Source organism: Chlorocebus sabaeus, chromosome 13 (genome assembly GCF_047675955.1).
Source record: "Chlorocebus sabaeus isolate Y175 chromosome 13, mChlSab1.0.hap1, whole genome shotgun sequence".
NCBI classification, from domain to species: Eukaryota; Metazoa; Chordata; class Mammalia; order Primates; family Cercopithecidae; genus Chlorocebus; species Chlorocebus sabaeus.
Window position 1 is genome coordinate 40,172,689 of NC_132916.1, and position 22,039 is coordinate 40,194,727.

General features: G+C 36.8%; 1 protein-coding gene across 7 annotated transcripts in view; it reads right to left on the reverse strand.

Annotated features, from left to right (window-relative positions):
• Positions 1 to 22,039, reverse strand: part of FRK (fyn related Src family tyrosine kinase) — a 165,735-nt gene that overhangs the window by 43,773 nt on the left and 99,923 nt on the right. The gene's annotated exons all lie outside the window — the stretch shown is intronic.

A 22,039-nucleotide genomic window follows, 5' to 3' on the forward strand; every position in this document is an offset into this window, starting at 1 on the left:
AAAGGTAACAAACGGTAATTAAAATACCTTGAAATCAATTTTTGTCTCCTTTGGAAATACAAAGGAGTATTTTTTGTATCAGCTAATTTATTTTCACAGCAGATTATTGTATTTCATTTTTTCACCTTGTTTCTACATATGCAAGACAACTATTGGTAATTTGATAATTATTAATTCTCATTTCTACAAGCAGATAGCTCTCTTTCTTGGAAATTTCATCATATTTAATGAGAAGCCATGATATAAGATGTTCCTGCTGTTTATTTCAGACAAGGATTAGACAAAGGTTACTGTGATGGTTACTTTTATGTGTCAACTTGACTGAGCTAAGAAATGCCTTCATAGCTGGCAAAGTGTTATTTCTGGGAGTACCTGTGAAGATGTCTCCAGAAGAAATTAGCATTTGAATTAGTAAAGAAGATCTTCCCTCACCAATGTGGGCCAGCATCCTACAATCCATTGAAGCCCTGAATAGAACAAAAAAGGTAGGATGGGCAACTTCACTCTCTCCCCTGGACATCCATCTTTTCCTGCACTTCTACATCAGAGCTCCTGGTTCTCAAGCCTTTGGGTTCTAAGACTCACACCATTGGCTCTCCCAGTTCTCAGGCCTTCAGAGGACTCTGACTGAATAATTACACCACAGCCAGCCTTCCTGGGTTTCCACCTTGTCGATGGCAGATCATGGGACTTCTCAGCCTCCACAATTTTGTGAGCCAATTCCCATAATAAATTTCCACATATATATACTTTACTAATTCTGTTTCTCTAGACAACCCTGACTAATACAATTAAAGAGGGTAGACTCTGTTTACTTTTATTTGTCATTGTTTGGTGAAAATGTAGGTCAGGTCACATACAAGTAAACACTTCACATAAAGACAAACCACCCCTTAGTTGCAGCCTGCACATTGAAGGCTGGCTAATCATCTTCCTAATGACCCTTACTCATTCAGGGGTGAACCAGGTGAACAACTGTGAATTACGCAGTCCTATCCATCACTATTGCTAGAAAAACAGTTCAAAGTACACATTCCAATGAAAGGTGGGCTAACAGCTCCATCTTTCAGTGCAAAACATAGCATTCTTTATGAGTAATAATAAAAGCAATTGAAGCCTGGTGGGGTGGTTCATGCCTGTAATCTCAGCACTTTGGGAGGCTGAAGTGGGTGGATCACTTGAGGTCAGGAGTATGAGACCAGCCTAGCCAATATGGTGAAACCCCATCTCTACTGAAAATACAAAATTTAGCCTGGCATGGTGGCATGCACCTTTAATCTGAGCTACTAGGGAGCTGAGGCACAAGAATCGCCTGAACATGGGAGGGGAAGGTTGCAGTGAGCCAGGATTGCAACACTGCACTCCAGCCCGGCCAATAGAGTGAGACTCTATCTCAAAAAAAGCAAAAAAAAAAAATTATTGAATTTGTATGGAGCACCTGACCTAAGTAAGCACTGTGCTAAGTGCTTTTTTATGTAATATTTTGTCTAATCCTCATAACAACCTGATTGAGTTTACAGTGGGGAAAACTAGTTTATGAAGAGATCAAGTAATTTTTCCCAGGATATAGAGCAAATAACCATGAGTGCTATGGTTCAAAACCAGGTAGTAGGACTCTGAAGCCCACACTCTTAATCCCTACGTGTCTCCCTCTGTTGTCAACCAGCAAGTACTTTTAGGCAGCTATCACAAGGCACTGCTCACAGCTCCAAAAGCAAGTAACCTTGGAGCTACTATTTAACAAGATGATGATAATGCTTTGGATAAGGTCTATTCCACAACCGACACCTCTTAAAGGGAAATACTAGATTGCACATTACCTTCTTATAGTATTTTTCTCCATCTAATACCATGACTCCATTTTCCTTAGTCTTGCGGATACAAACCAAAATTTCAGTTCACGTTATCTTATGCCCCAAGTGTCCTCCCCATCTTGACCCCTCTCTCTCAGTAAATGGCACCACTATTCTGAAACCCAGACATTAAAGCTGGATTCCTCTCTTCCTGCTTTCTTACCTCTGACTTGGCATTATACTCTATCCATTTGTCCTCTGCACTACCACCACCTTGCTGTTTCTTTGCCTAGAGTGTTTCAGTAGCTCATAGTCTGTTTTCCATGTCTCCAGCCTCACTGTCCATCTTCCAGTCACCACCATCATCTTTCTAAAATGCAAATCTGACCTTGTTACTGTCCCCTTTAAAGCTCTTCAAGTGTTTCCCTACTGCCTAAAGTTCAGACCCCATAACAGAATTCTCCACTGCATCTTATCCTCAGGGTTTAAATGTTTATTTGTTGCTCCCTGAATGTACTATGGTGTTTTCTATCTCTTTGCATTTTCACAAACTGTTAAAGTAGAATATCATTCTATTTACATATTACAGGGTAATTCATTTTTCAAGGCCCAGCTCACGCATCTCCTCCTTTATTAAACCACCTGGTGTAAGCGAGCAGAGTAGCTCACTTCATCTTTAGTATCTATTGTATATCTACCTCTGTTATTGAATTCATTCCACATCACTGCTTATATATTTACCCCATACTTCTCCTACTGGACTTTGAGTCCTTTGATTGCAGAGACCATGTCTTCTTTATTATCCTAGTACTTAGCATGCAATTTTCAAATCAGCATTATCATTCTCATCATCATCACGACTAATATATATTGAACTCTTACTGTATGTCAAACATGGTGCCAAGACCTTCACATACATTATCTCAGTGAATTCTCACATCAGTCCTGATATGGGGAAGTGAAATTGAGATGGCTTAAACAGTTTGTTCAAGACCACTCAACTATTAAGTGACAGAGCTGAGACTGAAACCCAAATAGTTTGATGTCTGTACTCTGCAGCCTATTGGCTCAATAAGTTCTCAGCACATGTTTGATGGATAAGTAGATAAACAAATGGATGCACTAATAATGAATCTACAGAAGTAAGTCCCAAGCAGAACATGGCCTGTTCCATGAGTTTTTAAGTTTATTCCTCTTGTTTTTTTTTTTTTTCCTGAAATCTCAGTTGAAATATTCTATACGTGTTTCCCTCTCCCATTCATACAAAGTCTAAGGGGAGATATAAACAAACAAACAAACAAAACTCCAATAGCTTCTGAATTAGACTTTGAATCACATGAGCAGTATCCACTTCTGTTGTGAACTTACTAAAGCTCAGTGAATGAATCTGACCTACTTTTTGAAACAAATTTGTTTTGATGCGCAGATTCGGTGATAATTTAGAGATCTTCATTGGAAGCTCACAGAGCATTTTTCTATCACAATTCAAGAAAGCTTCAATAAGCACATCCTTGTGGGTGGAATACCATCTGACGATTATAATGACATCATCCTGAGCCTTGTACTTGAAAGGCACATGGTGGGGAAAAGCCTGAGTGTGGTGTCACAGACACTGGATTGGAAATGAGATCAGCTACTTACATGCAAATCAATTAACTCACCTTCTCTAAGCCTCAGTTTCCTCACTGTGAAGCTGAAAAGAATACTCCCTGCAGGATCATGATGAAGATTATAATAAATACACCTACATCAGGGTGAGTGTTCCATGCATAGTAACTACTGTTACTTGTTTCCAAAACCCCACACAAATGGCATTACTAAGCCCGGCCCTTTCATAAGCTCTCTTTGGGTGGTTACTTTTCTTTTCAGGAACTAGGATATAAGACAAGGATAGAGACGGGGTGAGGGCAAAACACTGCAACTACAATTTTTAGTAATGTGTTCAAATATTTAAATGCTACAATGTTTGTTTTTAAAAAGAATGATGAATGAGATCTCAATCTTATATTTCTTCGCTAGAGTTTGCAAAGAATTTTCACATACTCTTTTTTATTGTATGATGGAGTGGATGTCCACGTAAGTTTTGAGTCAGATAGCCTGGCTATAAACCTCAGATTCTTTACTTTCTAGCTGTGTGACCTTGGACAAGCTACTCCATGACGCAGTTTCTTCCACTGTAAATTAGTGGTAATAATAGTACCTACTGCACATAAATATGCTAAAACATGTAGAAATGTTCAGGACAGTATCTAGCACAAGGGAAGCACTCTGTAGATATTATTCTCATCAACCAATAATGTAGACAGGACTGATGCTACACCTATTTTATAGATGATGAAACTGAGGTTCACGCAGTGGATGCCCACAGCTTCTGATTTCCAATCTGGAGTGATTTTCAGATACAGAAAAAAGATAAAGAGGAAAGTATCAATACTTTCTCCCAACAAGCAGCAAAATCATTCTGATTAGAATGCTAAGTGCTTATATTATACATACATTATATAGTAGACAAATTTTCAATATAGTGATGTTGCCTTTTGGTGGGGGGAACAGTTATTTGAGGCTATTTTTATACCATTAATATGTGTACAAATTTATGTCTGGGACTATTTATGTGAAACATGGGGTTAATTATTCATTCTCTCCTAGCCTCTGTCATGACTCAATTAGATGCAACATTCTTCTCCATCCCACTTACTCAGGATGTGGCCAAATGACTTGCTTTGGTGAACTGCGTAGGGGCAACCATGACAGATGGCTGTCTTTGCAGAAGCTTTAACTAATTTGGTTTGCTTCTTCTTAGTCTTCTGCTCTCCGCCATGAGAAACCCATGACTCACATAGCAGCAGCTCCTTTAGCCTGACTTCCAGAACGAAAGATACATGTAGGTTATCATAGGTCTGTCTACCTTAGGCAGAGCCCAGACAAGCCATGACCAAACCAGCAGCCATCATATAGCTTGATTAAACCACTGAGATTTATGGGCAAAAGTGATTAATACAGGACATTTCAAAGAAAGCACTGTGACTTCTGAATAATGTTTTAAAAAACCAACAAATCCTGTTTTAGAGCTATCTGCTCACATCTAGTCATGTTAGCACAGATGAGTAACACTCTATCTAGCCTTTAATTTCTTCAGTTATGAAAACAGTGTTTTAATGACGTGATCTCTCAAGTTCTCTACTTCTAAGATTCTAGCAAGAAAGTTTACAGAAATAAAGATATAACATTCAAACGTGGGGGAGAAAAATTATGATCTCTACTTTCTGAAAGAGAAAACTGAACCACAAACATTTAGATGAAATCTGAAAATTCTAGAGACTCATCATTGTGACAAGGCACATCCAGGGAAGTGTGGTGGGTTATACATGGAGTAATGTGTGTTGACACTGGGATTCTGCTCTGTGGGCATCCCTTCTACCCCTGATAGCAGCTCCATTAATTTGCCTAATTCTCATTTTTTGCAAACTAAATTATCCAAACAAACAAAACAAAATGCTGAAGCTACATCACAAATTTCAGAAAGAAAAGAACAAACCCAGTACCTTCTTCCTTCCTCCCCACAGGCAATTATCATATCATCTCAATCTCTTCATAGGCCGTGAATGCCAAGCTACAATCACAGGACAAGCTCTATGAAGGCTCTTTATTGCTCAGGCTTGAGTGCTAATGAGTGCTCTTTATTGCTCAGGCTTGAGGCTCTTTATTGCTCAGACTTGAGCTCTATGAAGGCTCTTTATTGCTCAGACTTGAGCTCTATGAAGGCTCTTTATTGCTCAGGCTTGAGTGCTAATAGCAAATACTGTTTTGCTCGCTATGTGCCAGGCTGTGTTCTAAGCAGTTTTCATGCATTAACTCATTTAATCCAAACACCACCACCAAGAGGTAGGTACTATTTTTTATTTCCATTTTACTGAAAAGGAAACTGAGGCATGAAGAGGTTAAGTGACTTGCCTAAAGCCACAGTTCTAGTAATAGAAAGAACCCAAACCCAAGCACCCCGACTGCAGAGTTCATTATCATAAACTTCAATACTCTAAATAGCAGAATCCATTTGGAGCTCTGATGACCTTATCCTTCCAACCAAGATAATCTTAGCATAAAATTCTGCTTTCAGATTTCTTACAAATTGAAGACATAAGAAAGCAATCCTCATTTCTACTCTAACTCATTATTATTATATATATATTATATACATAAAATTAAGTGTTTTCCTTGTTTTTGACCATTAGCTTATCTTACAAAAACCAGAGTAACATAACAAATTAATATCTTTCCTATATGAGTGCCTCTTTTCATTTAGTAGGCATTTCCCCTCCACTGCCAATTAGAACATGTGCTTCACAATGCAGGAACTCTGTCGCTGGCCATTTAGTCCAGCCCTCTGAATACTTACTGGTACTTAGTAGGCATTAAATAAATATTTGATGAATGAATGGATGCGTTTGTGAATGAATCACAAGTTCTTTAAGGTATGGATCATCTCTTTCTTCGAGACTATACATACAACGGATATATAGAAAATGCTGTTCATTATAATTACATAAAAATGAAAGTATAATTTTTGCTTGTTTTTCCTTCTTTTATGCTTGTGCTTCCTACTTACATTACTTTTCACAAAACCTTTTTTACAAACATCTGCAGGTGGTAAAGAGATAGCTCTGCAGGGAGAGGGGATTGAAAGAAAGTCCCTGCTCTGCTGAAACAAATAGGAAAATAAAATTCCTGCAATGCATAGGCTTTTAAGACAACAAAATAGTTTCTCAGATTGCAGTTCCTGTGCCAAATTTCTAATAATATAATGCAAGGCATGTTTCTAAAATGCATTAGAAATGACTTCATGATTGACAGGATGCTGATAAATAGTTTTAAAGCAGCTAATGTGCGTATATCATTTTAGATACATGGTTTAAAATTAGAAATAATAACTTATTAAATTGGATTGTGTTTATTGCATTCATTTGTATATTATGAACACAATTTGTATAACTATCACCATATAAAAACTAGATGCCTAAACCATTAAGAAAAATTAAGCTTTGGTCAATTTTTTGACATTCATAAAGCAAAACTGCTACCATATGGAAGTGGTTCATTTATAGCATAAATTACTAAAAATGCTTTTAAATTGTACATTTGTTTTCAACTAAAATCAGATAGTCTTCTTTTTATGAATTAATGGGTCATGAAAACTAAAAACAAAGTTAACAAAAACCTTCTGTGTTTTGTCTACATGATGGCGTGTTATTTCTGATATGCCACAAGAGGGAGCACATGTCTGAGTGAAAGCCCTCCAGTGGCCCACAGAGGTAAATCAAGAGTATGGAGGGAAGAGTTGAGTAGCACTCAATATCACAGTGTCCCTGTTTGTATATGTAATACGCTACTTGGACTTCATTTCACAATATTTTTTCAATAAGATATTTTTGCCACTTGGAATAACAAAAATAAATTTCTTACATACCTTATTTAAGAATCAGGCAGCCTTAAGGTTCAAACATTTATTTATTTGTTATTTACCTGAAATACAAACTGGACTTAATTTCTCAAGCCCATTGGAAAGAAAGAGGAACTGGACTCCCTTTTTCTGACCGACTTTCATCACCAGGGTCAAAGACTTTTAATTTCCTGTTCAATCCAAAACCCAACACCAGTTCTTCTCAAACGTTCTTCAGACAGAAGGAAGCAAAGAATCTCTTCATCTCCCTCTGTCTTCCACCGCTCAATTTTTAAAATTCTTCCCCTTTTTTTCAGTTTGAGATCATTATGTCTACATGAATCTAGGCCTGAGAAGCAGAGAGACCAGTCAATCTCAGTTCTTGCACTTTCCAGCTATCAAAAAAAACTATCCATATTGGATTTATCATGGCCACGTTGATAATATATACAATCCAGTACTTTTGTTAGTTATTCAAGCATAATGGTGGTAATGGACTAACAATTTATAGATCTCCATTTTATTTCCTAAATGGTTCAAAAGTGCATCACAGAAAACAGTTCCCAAATCTTTTATTAATCTATTTTATTTTAGATTCAGGGCGTACATATGCAGGTTTGTTATATTGATACATTGCATAATGGTGAAGTTTGGGCTCCTAGTGAACCCATCACCCAAACAGTAAGATTTGTACCTAATAGATACATTTTTAAACCCTCACTCCCTTCCCATCCTACCCCTTTCTTGAGTCCCCAGGGCCTATTATTTCCATTTTTATGTTCATGTACCCATTGTTTAGCTTCCACTTGTAAGTGAGAACATGTAATAATTGGTTTTCTGTTTTTAAGTTATTTCTCTAAGGATAATGCCCTCCAGTTCCATCCATGTTGCTGCAGAGAACATGATTTCATTCTTTCTTAGTATGGTATTCCATGGTATATACATACCACATTTTCTTTATTCAATCAACCATTGATTGACACTTATGTTGATACCACATGACCTTACTATTGTGCATTCTGCTGCAAATAAACATACAGGTGCAGGTGTCTTTTTGGGATAACCGTTTCTTTCACTTTGTGTAAATACCCAGTAGTGGGATTGCTCAGTCAAATGGCAGGTCTATTTTCAGTTCTTTGAGAAATGTCCACACTGTTTTCCATAGGAGTTGTACTAATTTACATTCCCACTACCAGTGCACAAGCATTCCTTTTTCTCTGCATCCTCACCGATATCTGTTATTTCTTGATGTTTCAATAGTAGCCATTCTGAATGGTGTGGGATGGTATTGCATTATGGCTTTAAATTTCATTTCTCTGAGGATTATCAATGTTGAATTTTTTTTCATATGTTTGCTTTTTGTGTGTCTTTTGAGGAATGTCTGCTCCTGTCCTCTACGTACTTTTTAATGGAGTTGTTATTTTCTTGTTCATTGGTTTGAGTTCTTTATAGATTCTGGACATTAGTCTTTTGTTGAATGCATAATTTGCAAATATTTCTCCCATTCTGTAGGTTGCCTGTTTACTCTGTTGATTGCTTCTTTTGCTGTGCAGAAGCTCTTTAGTTTAATTAAGTCCCATTTGTCTATTTTTGTTTGTGCTGCATTTGCTTTTGAGATCTTAATCATAAATCATTTGCCTAGGTCAATGCCTGAAAGAGTTTTTCCTAGGTTTTCCTCTAGGATTTTTATAGGTTCAAGTATCACATTTAAGTCTTTAATACACTTTGGTTTAATTTTTGTATGTAGAGAGAGGGGTCCAGTTTTATTCTTCTGCATATGGCTACACAATTTTCCCAGCACAATATATTGCATAGGGTGTCCTTTTCTTATTGTTGAATTTGTCAACTTTTGTTGAAGATCAGTTGGTTTTGGCTATGTGGCTTTATTCTTGGGTTATCTATTCTGTTCTATTGATCCATGTGCCTACTTTTGTACCATTACCATTCTGTTGTACTTATTATAGCCTTGTAATATAGCATGAAGTTGGGTAATGTAATGCCTCCAACTTTGTTCCTTTTGCTTAGAATTGCTTTGGCTATTTGTGCTCTTTTTTGGTGCCATGTGAATTTTAGAATTTTTTTTCTAATTCTGTGAAATATGACATTGGTAATTTGACAGAAACTGCATTGAATTTGTAGATTGCCTTAGGCAGTATAGTCATTTTAATGATATTATTCTTCCTATCCATGAGCATGGGATGTTTTTCCATTTGTTTGTGTCATCTACAGTTTCTTTCATCAGTGTTTTATAGCTGTCCTTGTAGAGGTCTTTCACCATCTTGGTTAAATGCATTCCTGAGTATTTTACCTTTGTTGTGGCTATTGCAAGTAAGATTGAATTCTTGATTGGTTCTCAGGTTGAGTGCTGTTTGTGTATAACAATGCAACTGATTTTTATATGCTAATTTTGTATCTGGAAACTTTACTGAAGTTATTTATCAAGTCTAGGAGTCTTTTGGAAAAATCTTTCAGGTTTTCTAGGTGTAAGATCACGTCATTGGTGAAGAGAGACAATTTGAATTCCACTTTTCCAATTTAAATGACTTGTATTTATTTTTCTTGTCTAATTACTCTGGCTACAATTTCCAGTACTATATTGAATAGGAGTGGTGAGAGTGGACATCCTTGTTTTGTCCCAGTTCTTAGAAAGAATGCTTTCAACTTTTTCCCATTCAGTATGATGTTGGCTGTGGGTTTATCATCTAAGGCTCTTATTATTTTGAGTTATGTTCCTTTGATGCATAGTTTGTTCAGAGTTTTTATTATGAAGGGATGTTGGATTTTATTGAATGTTTTTCCTGCATCTATTGAGATGGTCGCATAATTTTTGTTTTTAATTCTGTTTATGTGGTGAGTTACATTGATCAGTTTGCTTATGTTGAATCATCCTCCATTTATTCCTGAAATAAAACCCACTTGATCATGATGAATTATCTTTTTGGTATACTGTTGAATTCAGTTTGCTAGTATTTTGTTGAGGATTTTTGTTTCCATGTTCATCAGGGATATTAGCCTACAGTTTTCTTTTCTTATCCTTGCCAGATTTTGGTATCAGGATGATAATGATTTTGTAGAATGAGTTAGAGAGGAATTCCTCCTCCTCCTCAATTTTTTTGAATAGTTTCAGTAAGATTGATACCAGCTCTTCTTTGTATGTCTGGTATAGCTTAGCTGTGAATCTGTCCAGTCCTGGTCTTTTTTGTTGTTGGTGGTAGATTTTTTTATTACTGATTCAGTTTCAGTATGCATTATTGGTCTATTTTGGGAATTTTATTTCCCAAAAAATTTATTTCCCAGTCGTGATGTCACTTTATCATTTCCAACTGTACTTCTTTGAATCTTCTCTCTCTCTCGTTTCTTTCTTTTAGTTAACCTAGCTAATAGTCTATTTTGTTTACCCTTTCAAAGAAATAACTTTTTCATTTCATTCATCCTTTGCTATTTCAGAGTAAGAAAGATTCTTAATAATAAACATTGTCTTAACAGAAAAACAAATTATGTGCCACTATTTTCCATTTGCTTGTACTCTCTACTAAGCACAGTGGCGTTGGTTGTCTCATCTCCTGTAATGCCCTCCCTTATTAATTCCTTCAAATGAAGTTCTCTTCAAATAATTGTTCTCTTTCATGGGTCTTAAATCACTTTGCATATAACTGGATTATTGTGCTTGTCATAGTGTGAGCTATTTATTTGTTTACATAATTATGTCACATTGTAAACACAAATGAAAGTTCTATGATAAATGAGTAAATGTATGAATCAATGATTAAATGAATGGTTAAAAATAGTTCAAAGTGTTTCTCCAAATGTTTTTGAAAATGTCTTTTCTATATAAAGACAAATTGAGGCCAGGAAAAAAAAAACAGTACTATTCTTATTAAAACAATTCAACCTTTATAAGAAAACAGTTGTCAGAAAAACTCTTCAACATGCAAAACACCATGCTATGTCTTGAGTACCTTGCTCAAAGAAAGTAAAGAGAAAGGTTTAGAAGATGGGAAGTGCAAGTCTTAATCATGCAATAGCTTATGTCATAGCATAGCATAATTTGACTTAAAGTAATACAAACGATTAGGCAAGAAATAGCTTTTAGCAAGGCTATGAACAGCTTAAATGTCAAGGTAAATAGGAATGTATGAGGTTTGTAAAGGAGAGCTATTGGAGGCTTTTGACTCCTCTAAATAAAACAGAATGAGATACAGTAACCAAAGCAATGCACAAACTTCTACCTATTATATCAAAAAGCAAATAAATAGAGAACCAGAAAGGACACTTGGAGAGATTCGAGTATGAACTCTATAATAGATAATATTGTTATATCCATCTGAAATGTTCTAGGTTTAATAATGTTAGTGTAAAAATGTAGGAGAGTGTCTTTATTCATAGGACATAAATAGTAATGCTAAAGTTTTTAAAGTTGAGGTGACATGATATCTGCAACCTATACATAGATGTATGTAGATATACAAACAAAGGAGAGAGAGGGAGAAAGTAAATGTCACAAAGTGTTAACATTTAGTAATTTTAGGAGGAAGTAAGCAGTTATCAACTTTATCCACAGTCAGGCAGAATGTATACTTATCAACTTTTTAAATAAGTTATGAGAAAAATAGGAAAGATTTTATATGTTTGTATTATGTTTTGGTATTTAATGCTGTGAAGAATTCTGAAGTCAATTCAACTTTCATTCTTTTGTGATTAACTTATTTTTCCCTGGTTATTCACAGAATTTTTTTTCATTTTTCCTTGGTATTATAACATCTTGAAAAGATACCCTAGGTATAAATATTTCTACTTATTTTGCTTGAAATACTGTGCATATTTTCAATCTGTCAACACAAATTTAAATATTAATATAAAAGAGGGCTCGGCCTGACTTCACCACTACACAATATATTCATGTAACAAAACTATATTTGTACCCCATAATTTATACAAATAAAAAAAATTAAGGGCAAATGTAAGCATGCTTTCTTGAAAATAAAAAAGAACTCAGGAAAACTTTCTTATGCCACATATTTAACTATTGCTTGCATTTAATTATTCTAATAAATTACAAAGAAATGTCTTCTCTTTGTGCATCATCTGTCCTCACAAACTTTAATCTGTTATTCTTTTTCCCCAAAGAGCATCTTAAGTATGCTCTTTATTATCACTAAGTGATATCTCTCATCAATCGCCTTTTTATGCTGCTTTTTATGCTTAATTTCATAGAACTTGTGCTTTCTTGTATTTTGAGATTTCAAATCAAATGATTTCAAAACTTATCTACTGTTCCTTTCAGTGAATTATATCCCAAATGTAGGAGTTTTCTGTCTATCTTCACGTTATTATCATCTCTTATAGTATTCTTTTTCTCAAAAAATGTTTTATAGAAAACTTAACGGTTCTATAACCAAGTAGTCTGAGATATTCAGGGTTGAAAAAGTTCTATTTCTTTGTCATAAGACTTGAAACTTGAGACTTTAATATGCTTTGTCAAGGCAAAGCAGAGATAATGTAACACGGGATACCTTCAAGTGCACTTAACTGCTGAACCCTCTTTCCAATGAAACACTGTTGGCTTATCAAAGAATTGGGGTCCTAGAAGATAAGTTGGGAAATTCTGTTATTGGGTATCCAGGATCTCACGACTTTTTTTTTTTTTTTTTTTTTTTTTTTGGTCATTATACTCATCTTTGAATGAAAAGAAACCTGGTACTTAGAAAAACATGCACCTGTCCTCCTCGCTATGCATTTGGATGAGTCTACACTTTCCTCTGTTAACTCATACACAGCAGGGCTGCAAATGCATTAAGTCTCTAAATATACTAGCAATGTCTAACAAATATTCAATCCCTATGATTTTGCCCGAAAAAGAGTGGATCTTCCCCTACTTTACAGGTATGGCCACTGACAATAAGAAACAGAATTTAGGCCAGGCGCGGTGGCTCACGCCTGTAATCCCAGAACTTTAGGAGGCCGAGGCGGGTACATCACGAGGTCAGGAAATCGAGACTATCTTGGCTAACAGGGTGAAACCCCATCTCTACTAAAAAAAAATATACAAAAAATTAGCCGGGTGTGGTGGTAGGCACCTGTAGTCCAGCTACTTGGGAGGCTAAGGCAAGAGAATGGTGTGAACCTGGGAGGCGGAACTTGGAGTGAGCCGAGATCGCGCCACTGCACTCCAGCCTGGGCAACAGGGCGAGACTCCGTCTCAATAAATAAATAAATAAATAAATAAATAAATAAATAAAACAGAAACAGAATTTAATACTTTGCAAATGTTATGACCTGCAATTTCAATTGTGTCGCTTGCTCCTTGCTCAAAATTTATATACTGAAGCCTTAAATCTCAATGTGATGGTGTTTCGAGGTGAAGCCTTTGGAAGGCGATTAAATTTAAATGAGATCATGAGGGGTGGAGCCTCCATAATGGGATTAATGCCTTTATAGGAAGAAAAAGAGACCAAAGCCCTCTCTCGGTCTCTGCCGTGTGAGGATACAATAAGAAGGTGGCCACCTGCAAACCAGGAAGAGAGCCCTCACCAGATAACAAATCTGTAAATAGAAACGAAAGGAGCTACGTGGTGCCCAAGGAAGGGTCAGATCATTGAATTTGTTCCACTTAGGAGGGCAGAAGCTGCCAGGTTTTCCGCTAACTGCACATCTTGCCTCTCTAAAACATGCTCTAAAACAGAGCATGAGTGAAAGCATCTTCCTATCTTCAACTTGATTAGCACTGATCTGATGAATAGGTCAAAGTCTATTCCAGTCACTTAACATCTCAACCTACATTCACACTGAAGGTGTGAGAATATCTACCCAGATTCTAACAAACCATTGGTCGATAGACTTAGTTCATAGAGCTACTATGATTCTGCATCTCTTATGTATGTTTTGAATAGTTGAATAGGAAGTAAGAGGATGCTAACTCCAGCCACCATCTTAATCTAAAAGTACAAAATGTAAATAAAGGGTCAATTTACTTTAGCTGTTAATAAAATCAAAAAATCAAGGGGGTAGAATATATCACGAATTACAAAAAGATAGCAATTTCTCGCATGACTTATCAACTTCCTACTTATTTATTTAATATCTGAAATTGATTATTATAAAGCAGCATCCAAAGGGTAATAATAGGCATTGTTTCTTTGTTATGTTTTCCTCCAAATTGCTCAAAATATCAACACAAAAAAATCTTTTTAACAAACCAAAGTAAGCAAAACAAGAAAAGAAAATTTAGACAAGCCAATATGAGGGGTTCACAGACAAGCAAAAGAGCGAAAAAAAAAAAGAAAAGAAAAGAAAAGAAAAGAAGCCTTATAAAGATATTTCTAGAGATGTCAGTTTTGAATTTTCAGTAAGATATAAGATTTCTTCATGAACCAGTGCCCTAGAGAAAATGGTTCTTTGCCTGTGCATCTGCGTGTATATGTGTGTATACAGATGCAAACACAGATATATGTGCACATAATAAAATGTTAATTTAACTTTATAGAGTATTTAAAACATTTGAAATATAACTTATCACTAGTAATGTTAAGAAAAGGCAGTACATACCATAACTCACAGAAAAAGTCACTTGCAATTATAGGCAATGATATTTGCAATTAAGCTGAACACAACTAAATTATGACTTTAATTAAAAGGCATTTTCTAAGATGGCACCAACATGTTTAAAATTTAATACATTTTATATGAGATACTGGAGTTATTAACATAACATTCTCTTTCTGCAGTATGTGCACTTTTTAAAAAGCAAAACATCTTTAACCAATATCAAAATGCTCCCAGAATCCATAGAAGTTTCAGTACATAATAAATTCAAGCAGCAATATTTTTTGTTTTTCCAGTCATTTAATACATGTCTCTACTTGGGACATACAATTGTATTTACATCTGTAGTTAATGGTAATAGAATTGCTGACAAACACTAGTGGCCATAATGTTCACATTAATTTTAAATGAAGAATGAATGAATGGCTCAAGGAACTGATGATGAAATTTAGAACATTTTGTGATTGGACTGAGTCACATTAGAATGACTCTGAAGATCTCAAAAGTTTGAATGGAATCAGGGTAGCTGAAGAGTCTGTATAAAGTGAGTTTGGGACTGAACTCTGTGCCTGGCAGAGACATAGAGGGTCACACTAACAAGTGATATGTCTTTCTGAGTGTGTTTCCTCTACAAAAGTCTTATTACCTGGAAGAAACTGACCTGTCAAGGTGTGAAATTGTCTTTCTAAAATAAGTCTGAAACACAACAGATAGGAGGATTATTTGTGATCTTACATGGCCTAGACTTCTAAGGTTTAAGGCAGTGACAATGACCTTGATTATCTCTGCGCCTTGTAGACTACAATGTAGAGAGAAGTTTCTGTGGCTACTGATTTTACACAACTCTATTGTAAGCTATGAAGGTAGAGAAGACACATGAAATAGAAGCAATAAAAATGTGTTCTTCTACTCAAGGAGTTTAAAATCTAGTTTGAGATGCACACTTTTACCTACAGTGAAAAAGCCTCTCAAATTTAAATGAGTCTTTTAATTTGTAAGTTCAACATGAAGGATATACAAGGTCCACAGGAAAGGAGACACAATTTTCCTAAGGAAGCTGTTACTGTTCTCATTACTTTTTGAATTGCCTTTAGAATTAATCACAAGGCATGCAGAAATACGTACAAAGTTACAAGTCCACAGTATCATTCAAGTTAATCATCTATATTATTCAGAAAGTTGCTTTGGATTATTCTGCCTACTTCCAAGTATCAAAGCTGCCCTTAATGAACACATAATTACCCCAGCTAAGGGATATCAAATAATTATCACATAAAGCAGTGGTCTTTCTATAAAGGCAATTCTACCATTTGTGCAATACTTTGAACAACAGTAATCAATTACTTTGAAGAGCAAAACATTTATTTGGTTCTAAAAATTCTAATATGCTTATTTTTCAATTAAATTATGTCACTACAGAGGCCTATTATATTCTCAAGAACTGACTTCACAGTGATCACAAACTTCTATTATAAAAGTCCTGCACACTCCATGGGAACTCCGAGTTCACTGTGAGGAAATTTTATCATAGAAAGTACTCTGCTCAAAATCAGTACAAACAAGTCTCCCTCACCAAAAACAAACAAACAAAAAAAAAGAGAATGGCTACTTGTATGTTCACTCATATGTGTCTCAAGCACCTCTGAGATTATTTCCCTTGGTTCCCTCCCCTCTCTCTGTAAATCATCCCCTCCTAAATACCTCATTTGGCCAAAGCCACCACTATCCCCCAGTCCCTCATGTCAGAGATTTGACATCCATTCTAGAATCTCATTCTCCCTTATTTTGCCCCATTTCTGATTAGTCACCAGTTCCTGTCCGATTTATCTTCTAGATCTTTCTCACCTCTATTCTTTTCTCTTCATTCCTCATAACTCTGTCCTGGTTCAGGCTCTCATTTATAGAGAAAGGAGACTGTAGAAAAGAACCCTGGGAACTCTTTCTGGATTGCAAAGCAAAGGGTTCACTAGGCCTGTCCCACTGTCACCCCAGAGGGACTGCACCTGAACTCAGCTTCCCACAGGCCAAGTGATTTCCTCTTCTGAGCAAAAGGAGTTGCCATTTCCCACAGCACTTGAAGCTCATAGGTGCTGGGCTTTCCAAAGAACCTTACAAATAACTGATAACTAAACTCAAACTGCTTAGCACCAAAGCAGCTTTATCCCCAGTCCTTGGGCGACTCCCATACTTGCCCATAAAAAATAAAGAGCAACAGAGGGGCCCTACGCTTCTGGGGGTACCCTCTGCTACAGTAGAGACAGTGCAGCCAGCTGAGCTTGGGGTCGGTTGCTTCTCTCTTCAGAATGCTAACGGACTCTGCTCATCTTGCACCTATAATTTCAAACAGCAACTAGTGATTCCACTGTGTGTGTTCCTCTTGTTTCCCGACAGGCTATTGCCTATAAATCTCTCATCCATTTTCGACATTAAAGGCAATATCCAACAGACAGATTACACCAATTACTTTCTGCCTAAAACTTTGCTCTGTAGAACAAGGTCCAAATTCCTCAGAGTGATATATAAGGTTGTGAACAGTCTAGCTCCAACTTTCCTTTCCACGCTTATTTTCTACCATTCCTCCTCGCCTTCATCCACTCCCCACATGCACCCACACACCTGCACAGTCCGCCACACTTCCAACTACTCCACAAAACACCAGAAAAACTCACAACTCTGTGCATTTGTCTTTGCCAGAAATAATCATTTATACACAGCCGCCTTATAATACGAATTGATACCTTCCCTGACTTCCCTCAGAGACTTGGCCCCTGCCCTCTTTTGTCTCACAACAAAATAACTGTATTGTAATTCTTCTCTAGACTGAGTTCAGGGACTGTGCCTTGCTGGTCTTGGCTGCCTTTCACTTACCAGAGGGCCTGGCACACAGTGGGCATACTGAACGCCATTGAAGAAATAAACAAAGGTATAAGTAAATGTCAGCTCCTAGATGCATCACCCTGAATATTATTAATGAGCTCTTTTCCCTTACGTCCTCAATGTAGTCATTTTTCAATTATCTTCAATATATTATTACTTGGTGCTGAATGGGTTTCACTGATAAAAAATCTGAAAGCTCTAGTACTCTGTAGGCTTTTACGTGCATAGTTGCCTCAAGTAAAATCACAGTATTCAACGCAGAGTCTCCTCTGAAAAACTCAGCTGCAGCTCAATTTTAGACCATAAAGTGCATTTTCTTTAAAGTGTACGTTAAACAATGAATAATACTATTGCTTATAGGATACCAACCAGCAAATTAATATTAATGGTAATAACAATAATAGTTTCCTTTAAAGTAATTGATTGAAGTCAAGAAATAGCCAAACCAGTAGACATGCAGTTAGAATTTGGTATTTTTCATCAGAAAAACAATTCACTGCCAATGACAAATAAGAGTAGGGTCACTAAAACTACCTGTCATGCATCTAATGAAGACAGATTCTCTGGCTACCACATATAATATGTAATATCCAAAAGCACTGCTGTAATTCACAGCTAATTAGTGTCTTGCCGTTATGAGAGGTGTCATGGCCCTAACTCTCTTTTCAGATCTACTCAGACCTCACAAGAGCAGACAGCCATGCAGGGATCACAACAACCCAATTAGCACCCACCCAACCTTGGGCTGCTACTTCTCAGCCCACTCAGCATCAATAAATCATGCACCCTCATGAAGCTCTTCTCTGACAGCTCCAAGCCATTGTTGCTCAAGGAATAAAGACAATACTTCTAAGGAAACCCACGTGGGAAAGAAAGAGATAGAAAAGGGATATTATTTGCCTTCCTTTAGCAGCAAAGCAGTCAGCAAAATTGAAGACCATCAATTCAAACTGATTAAGAAGACAACCGCACTAAGAAATAAATCTATGAGTGGTATATCTGAAGATCCTTACTGATAATCAGCAGTCAGCAATTGGGTTGTTTGTTTGTTTGTTTTAAAATGGATATATTGAAAGCCCTTTTTCTTTCCATTTTTCTCCTGTAAAGACTTCCCTCTGGCTAATAAGAAAAATTTCCTTTCAGTAGATCATAATGGTATGCACTTACTTTGTCCCCCAGTGAATACACAGTAATCAGATAATTTGTTTAAAATACTAAATTGTTTGACTTCATTGAAAAGAAACTTATAATGATATGCTGGTTTCTAAGCAAGGCCTGCAGAGCTTCCTAAATCCATAAGCAAGCTTTAGAGTATTCACAGCACATAACAGCCAATATCCTTGTAATTTTGTTCTAAGCCTATAAAGCTGTTTTGTTCCATAATATTCTACTTAGAGAGTATTCTGAACAGTCACTGTAGCCTGGGCATTATTCAAAGACATAATTCAGGTAATTCTGCTTTGAGTTTGTTTTCCTCATGAAAGTATCATTCTTTTTTGTTGTTGTTTGTTTGTTTTTTGAGACAGAATCTCACTCTGTCACCCAGGATGGAGTACAATCGCATGGTCTCTGCTCATTGCAATCTCCACCTCCCAGGTTCAAGCAATTCTCATGCCTCAGCCTCCCTAGTAGCTGGGATTACAGGTGTGCACCACCATTCTCCATTAATTTTTGTATTTTTGGTAGAGACAGGGTTTCGTCATATTGGCCAGGCTAGTCTCGAACTCCTAGCCTGAAGTGATCCACCCATCTCAGCCTTCCAAAGTGCTGGGATTACAGGCATGAGCCACCACACCCAGCCTCATTCTTCTGTATTTTTAATGCTAATCTAAAAACATTTGATCTAGCTTTTGACTAAATAACTGCCACCTAATTTGATACGTATTGCCAAAGATAAACAAACAGGGATGTATTTAAACAAGGAATTCTCTTATAAGTCTTCTTATTAAGCATAAAGATTTCAAAAAGATTTTTCCTCCTCTGAATATATTACCACGAAAATATTCAAATATTCGAATATTTATCTGTAAGGATATCCACCGTATCATATTTTTTAGCAGCAAAATAATTAAAATATATGAAATATAAAATAAGTCAAATAAATGATGATATACCCATGCAACTTCTAAAAGTAATAGAGTAGAAGAATATTAAAGGGCATGCAAAAATGCTCACAAGATACTGCAAGACAGAAATAAGAAATATGGAGCTTGGGTCGGGCGTGGTGGCTCACGCCTGTAATCCCAGCACTTTGGGATGCCAGGGAGGGTGGATCAGGAGGTCAGAAGATTGAGACCATCCTGGCTAATATGGTGAAACCCCGTCCCTACTAAAAATACAAAAATTAGCCTGATGTGGTGGCATATACCTGTATTCCCAGCTACTGGGGAGGCTGAGGCAGGAGAACTGCTTGAACCCAGGAGTCGGAGGTTGCAGTGAGCCGACAAGGCGCCACTGCACTCCAGCCTGGGTGACAGAGCAAGACTCTGTCTGAAAAAAAAAAGAAAAGAAAAATGGAGCTTGGATCCATGTTATACACATACATGCATGCTCACACATATGTATATACATATGTGTGTATACATATGTGTGTATATTTATCTATATATACATAGATTTATAGATATATACACTATTAACAAAAGTTAACCTGAAAGAGTCAGTCCTTCAAGATGGATCCCAAGCGGCTAACTGGTCCTAAATTTAAAATAGAACCAAGGGTCCATTTGCTAATAGAGGTCACACACGTACTCTGAGCTTCCTGAAAATCCACACGTCTTTAACTTTGGACTTTCAGAACTTACCTGCCTTGGCCAATCAGGACTCAGCTGTATCAACCAATCAGGACTCAACTTTAACAATCAATTAAGGTCAGCTGTATTAACCACTCAAAACTAAGCAAGTTTTAATCCCTCATTTGCATATGTGAACCTGACTGGGAACCTGGGTGGTAACTTTTTTATGAAACTGTAATCCTCCCTTTGTTGTCTGGAATGCACCTTTGTTTTACACAGAAGGCTGCATCTTCTGGGTCTGCAGACTTCACTGGAATAAAGTCTCTTTCTTTCAAATTCCTTTTTGCTCAATTTTGTTTACAAAACACACACGTATTTCATTATTTACAAGCTAATGTTTAATGCAGACTTTCTCTGAAAACTCATTTTCAGAACACTATTTTTCAAAACAAAAATTTGGTTTTCTGTGTATGGGGGTCTGAGTATGTATGTATAAGTAGATGTCCATAAAAACATACTTATAGGTCAAGAATTTTTAAAAATACTGACAGGAAAAGTATTTCAATATTTAAAATGCATCTTTAGAAAGTCTTATTCTAGATTATTCTTCTTTAAGCTGTTTGCTTATAGAAAAGTTTTTTATGTTTCTTTCATAATGAGAAAAAATTGCTATATGAAATATTCACTTATATCACTTGGATATACAGATGTGGACTGGTGTGAAGTCCCAGCCTGGTGGAGCATCTGTTCTGAGTGGCTAATGCCTATCCCGTATCAGTCATTAGATATTTTGATTATCATCTTAGGTATAAAAAACATTTAAAAAGTAAGTGACAGGCCAGGCATGGTGACTAACACCTGAAATCCCAGCACTTTGGGAGACTGAGGTGGGTGGATCATGAGGTCAAGAGATCGAGACCATCCTGGCCAACATGGTGAAACCCGCGTCCCAACTAAAAATATAAAAATTAACTGGGTGTAGTGGCACATGCCTGTAGTCTCAGCTCTTTGGGACCCTGATGCAGAAGAATCATTTGAACCCGGGTGGGGGAGGTTGCAGTGAGCCGAGATCGTGCTACTGCACTCCAGCCTGGCAACAGAGCGACACTCCATCTCAAAAAAAAAGGGGGGGGGGGGTAACTGACACATCACACATAATCATATTTCAAGAATGAGCATAAGAACTAGAATTCTCTAATCTCTTATCCATGGAATTAGGTAGTAGTGAAGTTGAATCCATGTGGTTCTGGAGTACCACATTGATTCAGTGTCAGCATAGTCAGGACCTGAAGTATGGAAACTCTACAACACCTGCCTCAAAACCACTGCCCCTGATTCTCTCCAGCTCCAACCCATCTGCCCTGATATTTGGAACTACCAGGTGTGGAGAAGGATAATGTGTACCAAATACACACAGCCTGGCCAGAGTTCAGGTCAAATCAAAGTTCCTAATACACGTGGAATTACAGCCTGCTTTCATGTGGCATCATGACGGCTGCCCTGATTTCCAGCTCGGTGAGTCAGGCAGACGCAATGAGGTAAATGGGCATCATGTTTAATCAGCATTTATTGCAGGGCAATAGGAATATAGGGAAGCAAAGCCTTTCCCTCCACAAGGTTCACATCTAATTGGAGAAACAGAATAATATGTGTTT